Source organism: Bos mutus, chromosome 26 (genome assembly GCF_027580195.1).
Source record: "Bos mutus isolate GX-2022 chromosome 26, NWIPB_WYAK_1.1, whole genome shotgun sequence".
Lineage (NCBI taxonomy): Eukaryota > Metazoa > Chordata > Mammalia > Artiodactyla > Bovidae > Bos > Bos mutus.
Window position 1 is genome coordinate 33,460,646 of NC_091642.1, and position 18,897 is coordinate 33,479,542.

Sequence of the window (18,897 nt, forward strand, 5' to 3'; positions counted from 1 at the left end):
ATCCACCAATAATCTGTCCAGACCTATTATTGTATTATGGGCACAAAATGGTGACTTTTCTAACACTTTCATACCATCCTCATTTATTAACTGAACTTATAAAGAGCTTTTCGCTATTGACTCTTTGGTTACTCTGAAATACACTTTGCAACAAAATACATGCTTCTTTCTATGTATAAATTTTCTTAATAATGAGTTGACACCTTTGAAATATCCAAACGTGATCAATAGTTATTTTTGCTTTTTTATTTTAAAAATATCATTATGAACTCCTGCAATTTTACTTATTTAATACGGTTCAATCTATTGCAGTCCTTACTTTTTCCTTATATTCAAGTTTTTCATCTTAGTCCAGTATGAGCTTTAAGATGGCTTTGTGAACTTTTGACACAACTTACCTCAACATGATAGTCAAAAGATTTTAATTTGCAATTCATGGGCTTCCCTGGTGGCTCAGTTGTAAAGAATCCACCTGCCAATGCAGGAGACGTGTTCCAGAAAGATTCTATATGTCACAGAGGAATTAAGTTTATGCGCCACAAACTATAGAGCTTGTACTCAAGAGCCCCAGAGCCACAACTACTGAAGCCCATGCATCCTAGAGCCCATGTGCCACAAGGGAAGCTACAGCAACGAGAAGCCCCCAACCAGAGAGGAGCGCCCGCGTGCCACAACCGGAGAGAAGCCTGTGCAGCAACAAAGACCCAGCACAGCCAAAAATAAATAAATAAATAAAATTATTTTTTAAATAAATTAATTTGCAATTCCACAATTAGAATTAATCTTGAACAATTTTCATGTTTACTGATGTCTCTGACTTCTCTGTGATATCATTTTCATTTTCTTCTCTATTCATTTTCTCATCCATTTTTCTAGTGGGTTGTTAATCCTTTTTGCTTTCTGAATGCTACAAGTTCATTTTAATATATGGCAGAGGTTAGAGGTTATGTATTAACAAAAGCTACAATCTTACTCTTCTATTTGCTTTATTTTATGGAATTTTTTTATCATGTAAAATACTTCATTTTTAAATAAAGCAATCATTTCCTTTATAGTTCACAGCTTAGATCCTTCAGCCTTTCCAAATTCAATGACAGAAAAAAGTTGCCTAGGCTTCTTCTAATTCTTTTATGGCTTTTTTTCTTTTAATGTTTAAATCTCTGATCTAGCTACATATAATTAGCCATTTGTAAGTCTGTCTATTCCCACTAGAATCTGGGATCTTCAAAGGCAAGGACTATCTTACTATATTATCAGACTAAGAATTTTGCCTCTGGACCCAGGTGTTTTCAAACACAGATTTTGAGAAGGTGATGTTGATTATGAATAGTCATAAATCTTGTTCTCTCTGACCTTAAACTAGGGCAAGTCACTCTTACCGAACCATACTCACTAAAAAGAAGATGTAGCACAGGGAGGAAAAACTGTGTTCTGCTCAATTCTAGATACTATACATGCATTGCCCAGGCATCTCAGAACAATTTTAAGAGGTGAGGAGTGGAGGTGGGATGAAGAAAATGAATTTTGGAATTGAGCTTCTAAGAAGTGACGTCTGAATGGAATGTGAAAGAACAAGTAGGCATTATTATACAGATGAAGACTGGAAAATAGTACTCCAGGGTACAGAGTGAGCAAAAGGTATGAAATGGGAGTATGTGATCTATTTGCAGAATTACAGATAGTTTATTATGATGGCCTAGGCCAGAGCTTGGCATATAAAGTAAGTACTATATAAATGTTAGCTATTACCATGTTGATTATTGGGATATGGAGATAAATCAGGTAAAATTGTAAGCAGTAGGTTAAAATGCTCCTGGAAAGCCACGTTATAAAAGTCTGGATTTTATCCTGAAGAAGATGGGGACCCACTGAAGGATTTCTGACAGGATAATGGCATGTTTCAGAAAAATTACATTGGCAGTGTGAGTCAAAGATTGGATGCAATACAGACAGGCAAGAATCAAAAAGATTCTTCAGTGATGGAGTATATAGAAGTGATAAAAACTTTTATAAAGTGAGGAAAATTGGCAAGCCTCTTGCAAGATTTGAGATGTCAGCATACTAATCGCTACTAAAAGGGACCAACTGCCTAACAGTTTTATCACATGGGAAATACAGATATGCTTAGCAACAAATATTCTATCTGGAAAGTTTTCCGTTTTAGTAAAGACTCACAACTCAGTAAATTTCCAACAAAATTCCTTCAGGGTCATGAAATGCCCCATGCTGTCTTTTCCACAAGCAAGAGAGGTTCACGAAAGCTCATGAACGTCTCCCAGTCAACCAAAAGGCTGGTTTTCTAAAGACTCCATGATGTAACAATACCTAAATTATGGCTGCTGATGCTGATGGTACACTGTCCCACTGTTTTTTAAATTTCTGCAGGTTTAACAAAACTTGTTCAGACAAGTTCAGTGTACTGACACTGAAGTTACGATGTAAGCCACATGTGTCTGAACAACAGCGTTCACACTGAATTCCAGCTATCTGGACTTTCAGACGCAGAATGTGAGTTAGCTACAGACTCTGAGACCACTTTTGGAGGGCAAATGACAGGACAAGTTTAGGGGAAGTTCTTATTTCACATGTGCCAACATCTGCTGGATCATAGAAAAAGGAAGAGAGTTCCAAAAAAAAACATCTATTTCTGCTTTACTGACTATGCCTAAGCCTTTGACTGTGTGGATCATAATAAACTGTGGAAAATTCTGAGAGAGATGGGAATACCAGACCACCTGATCTGCCTCTTGAGAAATCTATATGCAGGTCAGGAAGCAACAGTTAGAACTGGACAAGGAATAACAGACTGGTTCCAAATAGGAAAAGGAGTATGTCAAGGCTGTATATTGTCACCCTGCTTATTTAACTTTTATGCAGAGTACATCATGAGAAATGCTGGGCTGGAAGAAGCACAAGCTGGAATCAAGATTGCCAGGAGAAATATCAATAACCTCAGATATGCAGATGACACCACCCTTATGGCAGAAAGTGAAGAGGAACTAAAAAGCCTCTTGATGAAAGTGAAAGACGAGAGTGAAAAAGTTGGCTTAAAACTAAACATTCAGAAAACTAAGATTATGGCATCTGGTCCCATCACTTCATGGGGAATATATGGGGAAACAGTGGAAACAGTGACTGACTTTACTTTTTTGGAGGCTCCAAAATCACTGCAGATGGTGATTGCTGCCATGAAATTAAAAGATGCTTGCTCTTTGGAAGGAAAGTTATAACCAACCTAGATAGCATATTAAAAAGCAGAGACAGTACTTTGCCAACAAAGGTCCGTCTAGTCAAGGCTATGGTTTTTCCAGTAGTCATGTATGGATGTGAGAGTTGAACTGTGAAGAAAGCTGAGCGCCAAAGAATCGATGCTTTTGAATTGTGGTGTTGGAGAAGACTTGAGAGTCCCCTGGACTGCAAGGAGATCCAACCGGTCCATCCTAAAGGAGATCAGTCCTGGGTATTCACTGGAAGGACTGATGCTGAAGCTGAAACTCCAACACTTTGGCCACCTCATGTGAAGAGTTCATTGGAAAAGACGCTGATGCTGGGAGGGATTGGGGGCAGGAGGAGAAGGGGACGACAGAGGATGAGATGGCTGGATGGTATTATCGACTCGATGAATGTAAGTTTGGGTGAACTCCGAAAGTTGGTGATGGACAGGGAGGCCTGGCATGCTGTGATTCATGGGGTTGCAAAGAGTTGGACACGACTGAGCGACTGAACTGAACTGGTGAGAAGGTCGGATTCTGTGTGGCATAGACTACTTGGGTCCATTCAGTTCAGTTCAGTCGCTCAGTCATGTCTGACTCTTTGCGACCCCATGAATCACAGCATGCCAGGCCTCCCTGTCCATCACCAACTCCCAGAGTTTACTCAAACTCATGTCCATCGAGTCAGTGATGCCATCCAGCCATCTCATCCTCTGTCATCCCCTTCTCCTCCTGCCACCAATCCCTCCCAGCATCAGGGTCTTTTCCAATGAGTCAACTCTTCGCATGAGGTGACCAAAGTACTGGAGTTTCAGCTTTAGCATCAGTTCTTCCAATGAACACCCAGGACTGGTCTCCTTTAGGATTGACTGGTTGGATCTCCTTGCAGTCCAAGGGACTCTCAAGTGTCTTCTCCAGCACCACAGTTCAAAAGCATCAATTCTTCGGCACTCAGCTTTCTTGGGTCCATTAAAGACTATCAAAAGCGACAATAAAACCCCCTTCTTGGGGGAGGAAGTGACTTGAGAGAACCATGATTCTATCTTGAACTCTATGAAATGGCAGGTATTGTGACTTTTGAAAGTTATTGAATTTGGTTGCTGCTACTGTTGTTTTTTTAAGTTATATATCCTAAAAGCAGTTATTCTTCCCTGCCTATGCCTGCAGGGAGTCATTTCATAGTCCAGCAATGAACCAACTATCATGACAATCCCCTTAGAGATTCACTCAACAGAAACAAAAACACTTAAACAAAAGTGCTTATGGAGTAGCTTTATTTATAGTAACCCCAAACTGGAAATAAAACCCAAATGTCCATCAGCAATGAAACAGATAAATTTGGTAAGTCTATACAATGGAATACCACTTAGCAATAAAAAATGAACTAATAATGTCTGGAATACGCAAATCTACAGAGACACAGTAAATACGTAACAGTCTATGGCTGCAGGATTAAAAAGATAGGGGACAAGACAAGGAATGACTGCTAAATGCGTATGGGTTCTATTCTGTAAACTGAATATAATGATACCCCTTGCAGCGACAAAAATGCTCTAAAATCTGAATGTGATAATCGTTACACAACTCTATTAATACACTAAAAATCATTGACTTGTACACAGTAAACAGGTGAATTATTTGCTACATGAGTTATATCTCAATAAATTCACTTTAAAAAGGAATGACTATCACACACACAAATATCTGCTTAAGCAAAAGAAGCCAGACACAAAAGAATACATACTATATGATTCTTTTATATGAAATCTAGGATGTAGGCAAACTAATTAATGTGATAGGAATCAGTTATTATGGTGGTGAACAACTGGCCAGAAAAGGACAGAAGTAAACTTCTCAGGAAGTTCTTGGTCTTGTTTTGGAGGAGGTCACAGTGGGTATACACAACTGTCAAAACTTAGAACTGTGCATTTTAATTATCTCTCAATAAAAATGGTGGTTTAAAAAAAAATCACTCCTATTTGAACTTGGAAAGAGAAAACGGTAAGACAAGAATACGTGCCAAGTCAGTAATGCCTTCAAGCTTCTCTAAGGGAAGTGACTGTACAACTGTCCATTTACAGAAATATTCAGTGCCTGAGTACACAACATATTTTCCTCCTCACATCCAGTGCCCACCCCCCTTTCCAGTTTCTCTAAAATTATTTATTATTTATTTGGTGGGGGTGGGTCTCAGTTGCAGCACACAGGATCTTCCTGCGTCCAATGGGATCTCATCATTGCAGCACACACGCTCTCGGGCTGTGGCACACGGACTCAGTAGTAGCGGCGTGCAGGCTTAGTTACCCCTCAGCATGTGGAATCTTAGTTCCCCAAAAGGCACGGAACCTGTGTCCCCTGCACTGCAAGTGGATTCTTAACCACTGCACCACCAAGGAAGGCCCCAGTTTCTCTAATTAAAAAAAAAACAGTCAAAGAATACTCCACAACCAAAATTCAGCCTAGTTCATGCATGGGGTTGGGGTTCAATTCCTGAGTCAGGAAGATCTCCTGGAGAAGGGAATGGCTACCCAACTCCAGTATTCTTGCCTAGAGAATCCCATGAACAAAGCAGTCTGGTGGACTATAGTCCATGGGGTTGCAAAGAGTTAGACATCACTGAGCCATTAAGCCCACATACACACAAAGCACGTTTAAGTGTCACCAAGTGGTGAAAAGGAAATATGTTTATATAAATCAGAATCCTAACATGGAAACCATGGTCTATTTTCTTTTTGTCTTCTGAAAACATCCTCTGATACCCTGTCTGAAAGAATTCTCTCAACCTGCTACTCTTCTCCTCTTCCTTCCCCCAATTAGTTAACTCATTCATTTTTCACTTCTTAAATAAAAGTTTCTTGGAAATTCTTCTGAATTTCTATTTCTTCAATCTGTCCCCCTCCACGAACACAATTACACATACAGTGAGAACAGTGTCTCCTTGCAGAGCTCTTTTCTCACTGGGCAGTTAGTTACAGGTTTCTTATTGATTAACAGCTCTATTTCTGCCAACAGACTCTAAGTTACATGTGAACAAGAACAGTCTCCTATGTACACCACTGTATCCCTCCATCTAGCATTGTGCTTAGTAGTTAGCATAAATGTTCACAGAACATTTAACTCAATGAATAAATTAAAAATGCAATTCAACCATCTAAACAAAGACTGCTCCCAAAGCAAAGAGGTTGTCCTTACTTGAGAGGTCCATTGTAAGTCAATATACCTTTATTTGACAGACGACATTTTGAATCAGTATCTATGAATCACTGAGTATCTACTTTCTTATCAACTTGGTTCTTAGAATACAGGATTGTTTTGTGAGTCATCAGTTTCTACCCTTATTCTGCCTGTTGTTCCCTTCATAACTGAGCACATTTATTCATATTACCCTTAATCTGTTGTATGCTCTATTATATACTTCTCCTATAATTTGTTAGATATCAGATTTTAAGAAATTAAATAATAATATTCATAAACGAATGCCAAGACAGTATTTATTAGCTACAGAAACATAACTGCTTAGGGAAATGGGTTTCAGTTCAGAGTTCATCAGTGACATGATTACCAAAAAGCTCAAAACTGTTCTCCCGACATTCAGTAAACAGAATGCTGACTCTGAAAGAATGAAAGTGCCAAAAACAACAGATAAAATAGGCAAGCTGGAGACAAACAGCACCATAAAAGAAGGCATCTAGCATTCTGTAGAACTCACTAAATGAAAGCAAAAACATTTAGAGAAAGCAACTTACACCAACTAGATAAGAGTCTGCTTTGCAAACACCCAGAGTGAATACAAGTCCAGACCTCCAGCAAGATTTGAACAATTTTCTACAATCCTGTGAAGTAGGTTAAAGAGACTGCATGACAACAATCTATGTTTTCTTGAAAGCATACAAAAGGAATGCTCAGAAAAACCTGAATGGCTCTGATGTGCCAATCACACACTGTAGGCTTCCTAAAGCGGGAAGAGCAAAGCATTTGAACTTTCAGAACCAATCTTCAATTATATAAAAATTCATGAGTTGAAGGGAGAGGATCCAGAAGTCTTTTTTCTAATAACAATCATCACCTCCTTTTCCTCTCCTGTTAAAATATTATTACTACTTTCACCATGGCAATGTATCACAACCATCACTGCAAGAGGTGATTCAAGATCAAATATAAATGCAAATGCCTTAAAAATAAGAGGATCAGACAAGGCTAATGAAAACTACACTGAGAATATTTCTTAGCTATCAGATTTGCAAAAATCCACAAGTCAAATACAATACTATATTGGTACAGTTGTGGGGATACAGACATTCTCCTAACAGCACTCTCCTACAATGATGGATAGAATACAAAATTATATTACCTGTGTAGAGGGCAAGTTGGCAATATCTAGCAAAATTACAAATACATTTTACCTTTAACTCAGTAATACCATATCTGGGAGTGTATCCTACACAGTTCTTCTGTGTATTCTTGCCATCTCGTCTTAATATCTTCTGCTTCTGTTAGGTACATGCCAGTTTTTTAAATGGCTGAGTAATATTCCACTGTATGTATGTACCGCATATTCTTTATCCATTCACCCAGCCATGTCTTGGCCATTGTGAAGAGTTCCGCAGTGACAGTACACATTCAACATTCTTCACTGCAGCATAGTTAGTGAAAAGTGAAAATTCAAATGCTTAACCACCACCTAGTTTACTACATTATAGTACACATCCACACAATGGAATACAATGAAGCTGCGAAGAAGAATGAGAGTGCTCTTTAAATACTGATATGGAAAGACAGCCGAGACACATTACGTGAAAAAAGCAAGGTATCAAAGAAGGTATTCTGTATGTATCATTACAGCTAAGACAAGGGGAAAAAAGAAAAATACTAACATCTGTTTTCATTTTTACACAAAAACACTAAAAGAACACACCATAAAAATGGTTACAGAAAAAAGTAAACCTAGAAAACACGGGAAATGAGTGGAGGCAAAACTTCTCATTGTTACACTCTATTTGAGAAATTATTAACCTTAAAAATTTACACAACACTTCAAAAATATTCATAATGAAAACTGTACTGTGCTTATATATAATGTAAAATAGTACAATTTATTTATTACTTCTATTTTATTTTAGTGAATATAGGGAGGAATATACATTTAGAAGTGTTTAACCAGGTTCCTCCAACTATTTTTCCAATCAATTCCTTTATGTTCCTTAAAAATGAATTTTCATACCACAAAGGTTTTGAGTAAGAACTACAGTACCCAAAGAGAATATCCAACTTCCTTATATTAGAAGATAGGAGGATATTCATAAGGCCATATTTTTTTCAAAGTTTAACCAAACCCTGAAGGTACTGTCTCCGCAAAAATTGAATAAGAGCCCAGAAATACTGCAAAAGATACTCTTAAAGTTTGCTTAAGGTTACCACTTCAATAGGCAGTTGCCCTAGACATATTCTATCTTATTTAGGCTACTGGAACATATGGACACAGGAACATATGGACACAGGAACATATGGACACAGGAACATGGTTTTTCACTTTAATTATTTCTGCTACTGGTTGTCACATGGCATTGGGCTATTTGGGAGTCAAAAAGCACCAAAATAACCATTTAGTTATTCATCAACAAGGATCATGGCTTAAACCATATTATAACTAGACTCTGAAAAATGCAGAGTTCAATAAATACAATCAATCACAAAGTATCATGTCACAATAAAATTATTAATACATACTTTAAAATGCCAATCCCATAAATTCCAGGGATATCCCAAATCACCATAAAGTCCATTTTAATGTAAAAGACATTTACTGGGAAAACTATGATCAGCATTTTAAGAGGATGAGCTAAATAAAAAATTTTATATGTAGCAAATACAGTCTGTATTAGTTTTCCTAGAGTTGCTATAACATCACCACAAACTAGGTAGCTTAAACCAAGCCACTTTAAAGTGGCTTTAAAGTGAGGCTTTAAACCATTGGCTTAAACCAATGACCACAAAACAAGGAGCCGTGGCTGCCCGGGCACAGGAGGGCCTAGAGGAGCTATCCCACGTTGAAGGTCAGGAAGGGTGGCGGTGAGGAGATACCCCTCGTCCAAGGTAAGGAGCAGCGGCTGCGCTTTGCTGGAGCAGCCGTGAAGAGATACCCCACGCCCAAGGTAAGAGAAACCCAAGTAAGATGGTAGGTGTTGCAAGAGGGCATCAGAGGGCAAACACACTGAAACCACACTCACAGAAAACTAGTCAATCTAATCACACTAGGACCACAGCCTTGTCTAACTCAATGAAACTAAGCCATGCCTGTGGGGCAACCCAAGACGGGCGGGTCATGGTGGAGAGATCTGACAGAATGTGGTCCACTGGAGAAGGGAATGGCAAACCACTTCAGTATTCTTGCCTTGAGAACCCCATGAACAGTATGAAAAGGCAAAATGATAGGATACTGAAAGAGGAACTCCCCAGGTCAGTAGGTGCCCAATATGCTACTGAGATCAGTGGAGAAATAACTCCAGAAAGAATGAAGGGATGGAGCCAAAGCAAAAACAATACCCAGCTGTGGATGTGACTGGTGATAGAAGTAAGGTCTGATGCTGTAAAGAGCAATTTTGCATAGGAACCTGGAATGTCAGGTCCATGAATCAAGGCAAATTGGAAGTGGTCAAACAAGAGATGGCGCGAGTGAATGTTGACATTCTAGGAATCAGCGAACTGAAATGGACTGGAATGGGTGAATTTAACTCAGATGACCATTATATCTACTACTGCGGGCAGGAATCCCTCAGAAGAAATGGAGCGGCCATCATGGTCAACAAAAGAGTCCGAAATGCAGTACTTGGATGCAATCTCCAAAACGACAGAATGATCTCTGTTCGTTTTCAAGGCAAACCATTCAATATCACAGTAATCCAAGTCTATGCCCCAACCAGTAACGCGGAAGAAGCTGAAGTTGAATGGTTCTATGAAGACCTACACGACCTTTTAGAACTAACACCCAAAACAGATGTCCTTTTCATTATAGGGGACTGGAATGCAAAAGCAGAAGTCAAGAAACACCTGGAGTAACAGGCAAATTTGGCCTTGGAATACGGAATGAAGCAGGGCAAAGACTAATAGAGTTTTGCCAAGAAAATGCACTGGTCATAACAAACACCCTCTTCCAACAACACAAGAGAAGACTCTACACATGGACATCACCAGATGGTCAACACCGAAATCAGATTGATTATATTCTTTGCAGCCAAAGATGGAGAAGCTCTATACAGTCAGCAAAAACAAGACCAGGAGCTGACTGTGGCTCAGACCATGAACTCCTTATTGCCAAATTCAGACTTAAATTGAAGAAAGCAGGGAAAACCACTAGACCATTCAGGTATGACCTAAATCAAATCCCTTATGATTATACAGTGGAAGTGAGAAATAGATTTAAGGGCCTAGATCTGATAGATAGAGTGCCTGATGAACTATGGAATGAGGTTCGTGACACTGTACAGGAGACAGGGATCAAGACCATCCCCATGGAAAAGAAATGCAAAAAAGCAACATGGCTGTCTGGGGAGGCCTTACAAATAGCTGTGAAAAGAAGAGAAGCGAAAAGCAAAGGAGGAAAGGAAAGATATAAACATCTGAATGCAGAGTTCCAAAGAATAGCAAGAAGAGATAAGAAAGCCTTCTTCAGCGATCAGTGCAAAGAAATAGAGGAAAACAACAGAATGAGAAAGACCAGGGATCTCTTCAAGAAAATCAGAGATACGAAAGGAACATTTCATGCAAAGATGGGCTCAGTAAAGGACAGAAATGGTATGGACCTAACAGAAGCAGAAGATATTAAGAAGAGATGGCAAGAATACACAGAAGAACTGTACAAAAAAGATCTTCACGACCAAGATAATCACGATGGTGTGATCACTGACCTAGAGCCAGACATCCTGGAATGTGAAGTCAAGTGGGCCTTAGAAAGCATCACTACGAACAAAGCTAGTGGAAGTGATGGAATTCCAGTTGAGCTATTCCAAATCCTGAAAGATGATGCTGTCAAAGTGCTGCACTCAATATGCCAGCAAATTTGGAAAACTCAGCAGTGGCCACAGGACTGCAAAAGGTCAGTTTTCATTCCAATCCCAAAGAAAGGCAATGCCAAAGCATGCTCAAACTACCGCACAATTGCACTCATCTCACACGCTAGTAAAGTAATGCTCAAAATTCTCCAAGCCAGGCTTCAGCAATACGTGAACTGTGAACTTCCTGATGTTCAAGCTGGTTTTAGAAAAGGCAGAGGAACCAGAGATCAAATTGCCAACACCCGCTGGATCATGGAAAAAGCAAGAGAGTTCCAGAAAAACATCTATTTCTGCTTTACTGACTATGCCAAAGCTTTTGACTGTGTGGCTCACAATAAACTGTGGAAAATTCTGAAAGAGATAGGAATACCAGACCACCTGACCTGCCTCTTGAGAAATCTATATGCAGGTCAGGAAGCAACAGTTAGAATTGGACATGGAACAACAGACTGGTTCCAAATAGGAAAAGGAGTTTGTCAAGGCTGTATATTGTCACCCTGCTTATTTAACTTATATGCAGAGTACATCATGAGAAACGCTGGACTGGAAGAAACACAAGCTGGAATCAAGACTGCCGGGAGAAATATCAATAACCTCAGATATGCAGATGACACCACCCTTATGGCAGAAAGTGAAGAGGAACTAAACAGCCTCTTGATGAAAGTGAAAAAGGAGAGTGAAAAAGTTGGCTTAAAGCTCAACATTCAGAAAATGAAGATCATGGTGTCCAGTCCCATCACTTCATGGGAAATAGATGGGGAAACAGTGGAAACAGTGTCAGACCTTATTTTTCTGGGCTCCAAAATCAGTGCAGATGGTGACTGCAGCTATGAAAGTAAAAGATGCTTACTCCTCCGAAGGAAAGTTATGACCAACCTAGACAGCATATTCAAAAGCAGAGACATTATTTTGCCAACAAAGGTTCGTCTAGTGAAGGCTATGGTTTTTCCTGTGGTCATGTATGGATGTGAGAGTTGGACTGTGAAGAAGGCTGAGCGCCGAGGAATTGATGCTTTTGAACTGTGGTGTTGGAGAAGACTCTTGAGAGTCCCTTGGACTGCGAGGAGATCCAACCAGTCCATTCTGAAGGAGATCAGCCCTGGGATTTCTTTGGAAGGAATGATGCTAAAGCTGAAACCCCAGTACTTTGGCCACCACCTCATGCGAAGAGTTGACTCACTGGAAAAGACCCTGATGCTGCGAGGGATTGGGGGCAGGAGGAGAAGGGGACAACAGAGGATGAGATGGCTGGATGGCATCACTGACTCGATGGACGTGAGTCTGAGTGAACTCCGGGAGTTGGTGACGGACAGGGAGGCCTGGCGTGCTGCGATTCATGGGGTCCCAAAGAGTCCGACACGACTGAGCGACTGATCTGATCTGAGGTGGCTTAAAATAGTTGAAATGTACTCCCTCATAGTTCTGGAGACTAGAAGGTGTTGGCAGGTCTAAGTTCCCTCCAAAAGCTCTAAGGATGAATTCTTCCTTGCCTCTGCAGAGTCCGGTGGTTGCCAGAAATCCCATGGTGTTCCTTGGCTTGTAACTCCAACCTGTGCCTCTGTCTTCACGTGGTCAACTTCCCTGTCTGTATCCAAATTTCCCTCTTCCTACTAGAACACCAGTTACTGGATTAGGGCTCACCCTAATCTAGAATGAGCTCTTCTTAACTTGATTACAACTGCAAACACTGTTATTTCCAAATAAAGGCACATTCACAGACACTAGGAGTTAGGACTTATATCTTTCTGGGAGATACAATTCAACTCATAACATGGTCCAAATAAGTCAATTTCTTCAAAAGTAGACCACCTAGAATTATGTGTGGAATATTTACAGATTTTGCTTAATAACCAGTATCCATTTCCCTTTCTTAGATAATAGCATCCAAGTTTCTTTTAAGAGTCAATCTGCTCCTTCTTCAAGCCATGCTGCTGCTGCTGCTGCTAAGTCACTTCCATAGTGTCTGACTCTGTGCGACCCCATAGACGGCAGCCCACCAGGCTCCGCAATCCCTGGGATTCTCCAGGCAAGAACACTGGAGTGGGTTGCCATTTCCTTCTCCAATGTATGAAAGTCAAAAGTGAAAGTGAAGTCGCTCAGTCACATCCAACTCTTCGTGACCCCATGGACTGCAGCCTACCAGGCTCCTCCATCCATGGGACTTTCCAGGCAAGAGTACTAGAGTGGGCTGTCACTGTCTTCTCCTTCAAGCCGTAAGGCAGGGCTAAATTAAAGCCTCTTTCCAAAGTCAGGGATCTGTCACTGGTTGGGTCAGAGAATCACACTCCACGGCACGGGCCTCAGTGACTGGTTCAGGGATAGGCCACATAACCCAAGCCTGGCCATAAATCCTTCCATCCTCCCAATTTGGCTAGTGCTATACAGAAAGAGTGGAGAAGCCAATGGCACCCCACTCCAGTACTCTTGCCTGGAAACTCCCATGGACGGAGAAGCCTGGTGGGCTGCAGTCCATGGGGTCGCAAAGAGTCAGACAGGACTCAGTAACTTCCCTTTCACTTTTCCCTTTCATGCATTGGAGAAGGAAATGGCAACCCACTCCAGTGTTCTTGCCTGGAAAATCCCAAGGACGGTGGAGCCTGGTGGGCTGCAGTCAATGGGGTCACACAGAGTCGGACACGACTGAAGCGACTTAGCAGCAGCAGCATACAGAAAGAGACGATGCGGATTTTTGTAACTATTTAACTCTAAACTTGCCATTGATTATCTTTACCATACCTGCCCAAAAAGGAAGCCAAAGAAGAAAGAAATGCTTAGAGATGGAGACAAGGAGATATTTCTGATGATTTAAGACTTCTGGATCCAGTCATATCAGAACCTAGCTTTAGCTTTGCTCTGTTAATGTCCTGTTTATAATCCTAAAAAATGACTTTTTTTTTTTAATGACCTTTTTGACTTTGATTAATTTGAACTGGGTTTCTGAACTTGCAACAGAAACGAGCTCTGATAGTTACTGGCAAAATACTGCCATACAATTGAAAACAAGGCCTCACTTTTTTCAGTCATTTTCTCAAACTTGTCAAACAGACTGGAAGAGCCAGTAGACAAAGAATAGCTTATATTCATGTCCATTCTCTGTCCATCATACCATCTGCCATGAGGGTTTTTAAATCTAAATGTTATAAACAAATTCATTCATGCTTGTTAAAGTATGACTCTGTGAACTCCTCACAGCAAAATATAAACAATATTAAGGAACTCTCAGAGTTATAAAAACCTAAGTATCAATATTTAAAAATAAAGCATTCACAAAATCTTTTCCTATCCAAAGACACTCCCCATGTCCACCATCACTATATGCTGGCCAGAGTGGAACAAAGTCATACTGAAATATCTCTTTCTTGCCATATCACCACTTCGAGAACATTCATGATAGTCCTGCCTTTTAATATGGCTATCATTGTTCATGATTCATTTGTTTCTATCTCAAGCAAACTGTGTCAAACACACACATTATTAAAAAAAAAAAAATGTTTCTGGACTTTTTGAAAAAAAAAAAAAAAAAGAAAACAAGTATTTTTTACTCTAAATACTCTTCTAGTCTACCTGTTTGACACCTCCAACTTTTACCCATTTGTCTCTGGAAAATGCCCAGCCCTTTCCTATTACTTTTGCTGATACTTCAGAAAATTCAAATACATACATACATTCTGAATACAAAGGAAAAGATTACATTTTGAAGTGAAACAAGACAAAATACAGAAATAATGTTTCACCTGCTGGGTCGTACTTGTGTTGCCACAAAATTCACATGCACAGAAAATTAGTCTCTAGTAGGAGAAGGCAATGGCACCCCACTCCAGTACTCTTGCCTGGAAAATCCCATGGACGGAGGGCCTGGTGGGCTGTAGTCCATGGGGTCGCTGAGGGTCGGACACGACTGAGCGACTTCACTTTCACTTTTCACTTTCATGCATTGGGGAAGGAAATGCAACCCACTCCAGTGTTCTTGCCTGGAGAATCCCAGGGACGGGGGAGCCTCGTGGGCTGCCGTCTGTGGGGTCGCACAGAGTCAGACATGACTGAAGTGACTTAGCAGCAGCAGCAGCAGCTAGTAATAAAGTGGTTCTTGACCCATCCAACTACCCTTAGAAATCACTGTGTTAAAGCTATTGAAGGTACCATAAATTGTGTTCAAAATGTCTGCACTCCTTCTTTCTCAAACTAATTTTGTTTTTCCTTAAATAATTCGAGTCACTTCAAAAGAACACTATCTCCTCCTCAATTTCATTGTATTAATTCAAAGTAGTTTTCTACCTTTCCACAAATATTTACTGGGCATCCACTATGTGCCAGTCACTTGCCAAGTACTTAAAATACAAAGAGAAATGTGACATGGTTGCTGACTTCAAGAGTTTTGCAAGCCAGAAGAAGCAGAATTAGAGACAGAAAGATAAGAAGGTAAATAAAGTAGTACAGTGTTTGCACACTAGAAAAACAGTGGCCTGTATTTTATGGTCAGAGGACTTGAGAAATCAGAGAGCAAGGACTGGGTAGCATATACACAGAAAGGTTAAGCAGACTGGGATAATTAATAAGGATCTTACATGCTCCTTATAGTAACTTTATTCTAAATGCCCGTGGTTTTTCAACTCCAGTGAGTACAAGAAGACTCACTTGAGATACCTGTTAAAAATAGATTCCTATGCCCCATCTAAGAAGACTATGATTCAGCAAATCTGAGGCAGGACCCCACATTTTCAAATGCTATAGTTATCTCATTCAAAGTCAATATTTTGAAACAAAGCTTTAGATAGGTATTTTTCTCGAGTTTCCCGAGTAGTTCTAGGAGTGAGGAGAATGTTGGGGAAACATTCACATTCACAGCCTCAAACTTCATTGCTCTGTAGGTCACACTATCATTAGCTGAGTGAGAAACCAGAGTGCACAGGGGCTAAAAGAGAACCATGGTGATTCAACTACAGAAACTGACCGAGAACACACAAAACAATTCCCAGTGCTGAGTCCAGCTAAGGCTGGGCAGCGTAAATCTGTTGTAGCATCAACCTGCACAGTTGTTTTTCCACTTGTAAAATTAAAATAATACCCACCTATTGAAGTTATTATGAAGATTAAATTACATGTGATAACAGATGTAAAAACACGCAGGGATTATGGTATATTGGAATTTAAGATCTCAAAATTTTCAAATAAGGTATAGGAGATGGTGTTGGAAACAGATGTCTGTTCTTTTTATTTCAAGATTACTTAAGTCCTTCAGTCTACTTCAATCATGTTTGCGGGCTGACCTGGTATCATGAACCAATAATTATAATGCTGTTTCTTAGTGAAAAATATAAAATAGAAAAAGCCAAAAATGCAAAATAAAAGGAACTTTTTAACACCCAGATGGGCACTCTATATTAATACTGTACTTGGTACTCAAGAAGGTTACTAAAAGATTCACTAAGAAAGAATGAAAGGAGTGAACGCCTTATAGTAGTGAGTCTATTTTCTCAACTCACTAAATCCTCCCCATGCTAGATTTTGTTATGTTTCTTTCTGTACCGCATCTTCCCAGTCAAGTCATCTCTCCCCATTTCCATAGGGCCAGAGAATCTAGCTTTTAATTTGCTTACCCATAGCAAGCTACTAATATCTGTTCCCCTTAGAAAAATATAGTGTTTCTAGAACTTAAAAAAAAAAGTGTTACTTTAGTAAGGACTTTTTTGGATAAAAACCCAAACTAAATAGCTCTGAGCAAAAAAAGATAGTTATTAACTCTCAAGTAAGGTTTTTAGAACTCCCTTCATGAACAGTTGGATCCAAATGCAAATATGTATTTCTCTCCCCATCCATCGCTGTGTCTGTCTTGCACAGAAGCACACCATTTCACTTGCAGGCAGGATATCCCCTCATGGTAGCTGCTTCCTGCTCATAAGCTAGTAGCTTAGCTGCCCCAGAGAAAAAGAGATCTTTCCCAAGAATGCCACCAGCCAGTCTCAAGGCTGATCCCCCACTCACTGTGACCAACAGCCAGGCATAAGTCACAGAAGTGAGTGAATCAGATTCATCCAAACCTCACTGAACTCAAAAATATTTGTTAGAAGTGGCTCCCTAAAGGTAAGCCAAGGTACTGCTGCCAAAAGAGAAAGGAAAAGATTCTGAGAGGACAAAAAAAAGATATGCAATATAAAATACTTGATAAAACAAATACATCCTTATTCACCAAAATAAGGGAGAAAAAACTGAGGGGAAAAACTAAAAATCTAATTTACATGATTCAGTTCAGTTCAATTCAGTTCAGTCACTCAGTCGTGTCTGACTCTTTGTGACCCCGTGAATCGCAGCACGCCAGGCCTCCCTGTCCATCACCAACTCCCGGAGTTCACTCAGACTCACGTCCATCGAATCAGTGATGCCATCCAGCCATCTCATCCTCTGTCGTCCCCTTCTCCTCCTGCCCCCAATCCCTCCCAGCATCAGAGTCTTTTCCAGTGAGTCAACTCTTCGCATGAGGTGGTGGCCAAAGTACTGGAGTTTCAGCTTTAGCATCATTCCTTCCAAAGAAATCCCAGGGCTGATCTCCTTCAGAATGGACTGGTTGGACCTCCTTGCAGTCCAAGGGACTCTCAAGAGTCTTCTCCAACACCACAGTTCAAAAGCATCAATTCTTCGGCACTCAGCCTTCTTCACAGTCCAACTCTCACATCCATACATGACCACTCGAAAAACCAGAGCCTCGACTAGACAGACCTTTGTTGGCAAAGTAATGTCTCTGCTTTTCAATATGCTATCTAGGTTGGTCATAACTTTCCTTCCGAGGAGTAAGCGTCTTTTAATTTCATGGCTGCAGTCACCATCTGCAGTGATTTTCGAGCCCCCAAAAATAAGGTCTGACACTGTTTCCACTGTTTCCCCATCTATTTCCCATGAAGTGATGGGACCAGATGCCATGATCTTCGTTTTCTGAATGTTGAGCTTTAAGCCAACTTTTTCACTCTCCACTTTCACTTTCATCAAGAGGCTTTTCATGATTACAATTATCTAAAAGCCTACAGGCTCTGAAGTCAGATACTCCCAGATTCAAATTACCAGTTTCATCACATTTATTATTTAACCATTCTAATTCTCTGTTCTTCAAGGTTAAAAAAAAAAAAAAAGCTATCACACTATTTGCAGGTTGACTATACAGATTAAATGAAACATGTTAACTATATACTGTGTGCTTGATGAATATCTACCATCATGAACACTTACATGAAGAAGTCAAACTGATGTTTCCTAAGGTAGATTGCCAATGGACCCAATTATTCACCCCTTCATGTATCTAGGCCCTATGCTATGTACATTTATAATTCTCTTCTCCTATCTCCCTAGGCTCAATCACGTGATCTGTCTTAGCCCATGAATATACTAGCAGAAAGTACATCACCAGGGGCTTTTAAAATTGCTTCATTATTTCTGCCTGCTTTGTGTACTTCTGCCATGCCACAACAGATCCAAAGTGGCCTGCTAAAGACTAATAAGAAAGGTGAACAGTCTAGTTACTGTTGTCATCCTAACTTATGTCAACCTACATCGGTCAACTCATCCCCAGACATGAAACAAATTCAGTCAAGCTACCTAGACAATCCAGAGTTGATTATATGAAAAAAGAAGCTAAAATATGTATT

General features: G+C 40.1%; 1 protein-coding gene across 19 annotated transcripts in view; it reads right to left on the reverse strand.

Moving 5' to 3' along the window:
• The window catches only part of LCOR (ligand dependent nuclear receptor corepressor), a 133,877-nt gene that overhangs the window by 97,628 nt on the left and 17,352 nt on the right, over nucleotides 1–18,897 (reverse strand). The window contains exon 1 of one of the 19 annotated variants that reach the window (XM_070363849.1): nucleotides 399–758. The exons of the other annotated variants lie outside the window; for them this stretch is intronic. The gene's annotated coding sequence lies outside the window, so the exon portion shown is untranslated. Of the gene's footprint in view, nucleotides 1–398; nucleotides 759–18,897 lie in introns of those variants that run through there. 19 annotated transcript variants of the gene reach the window in all.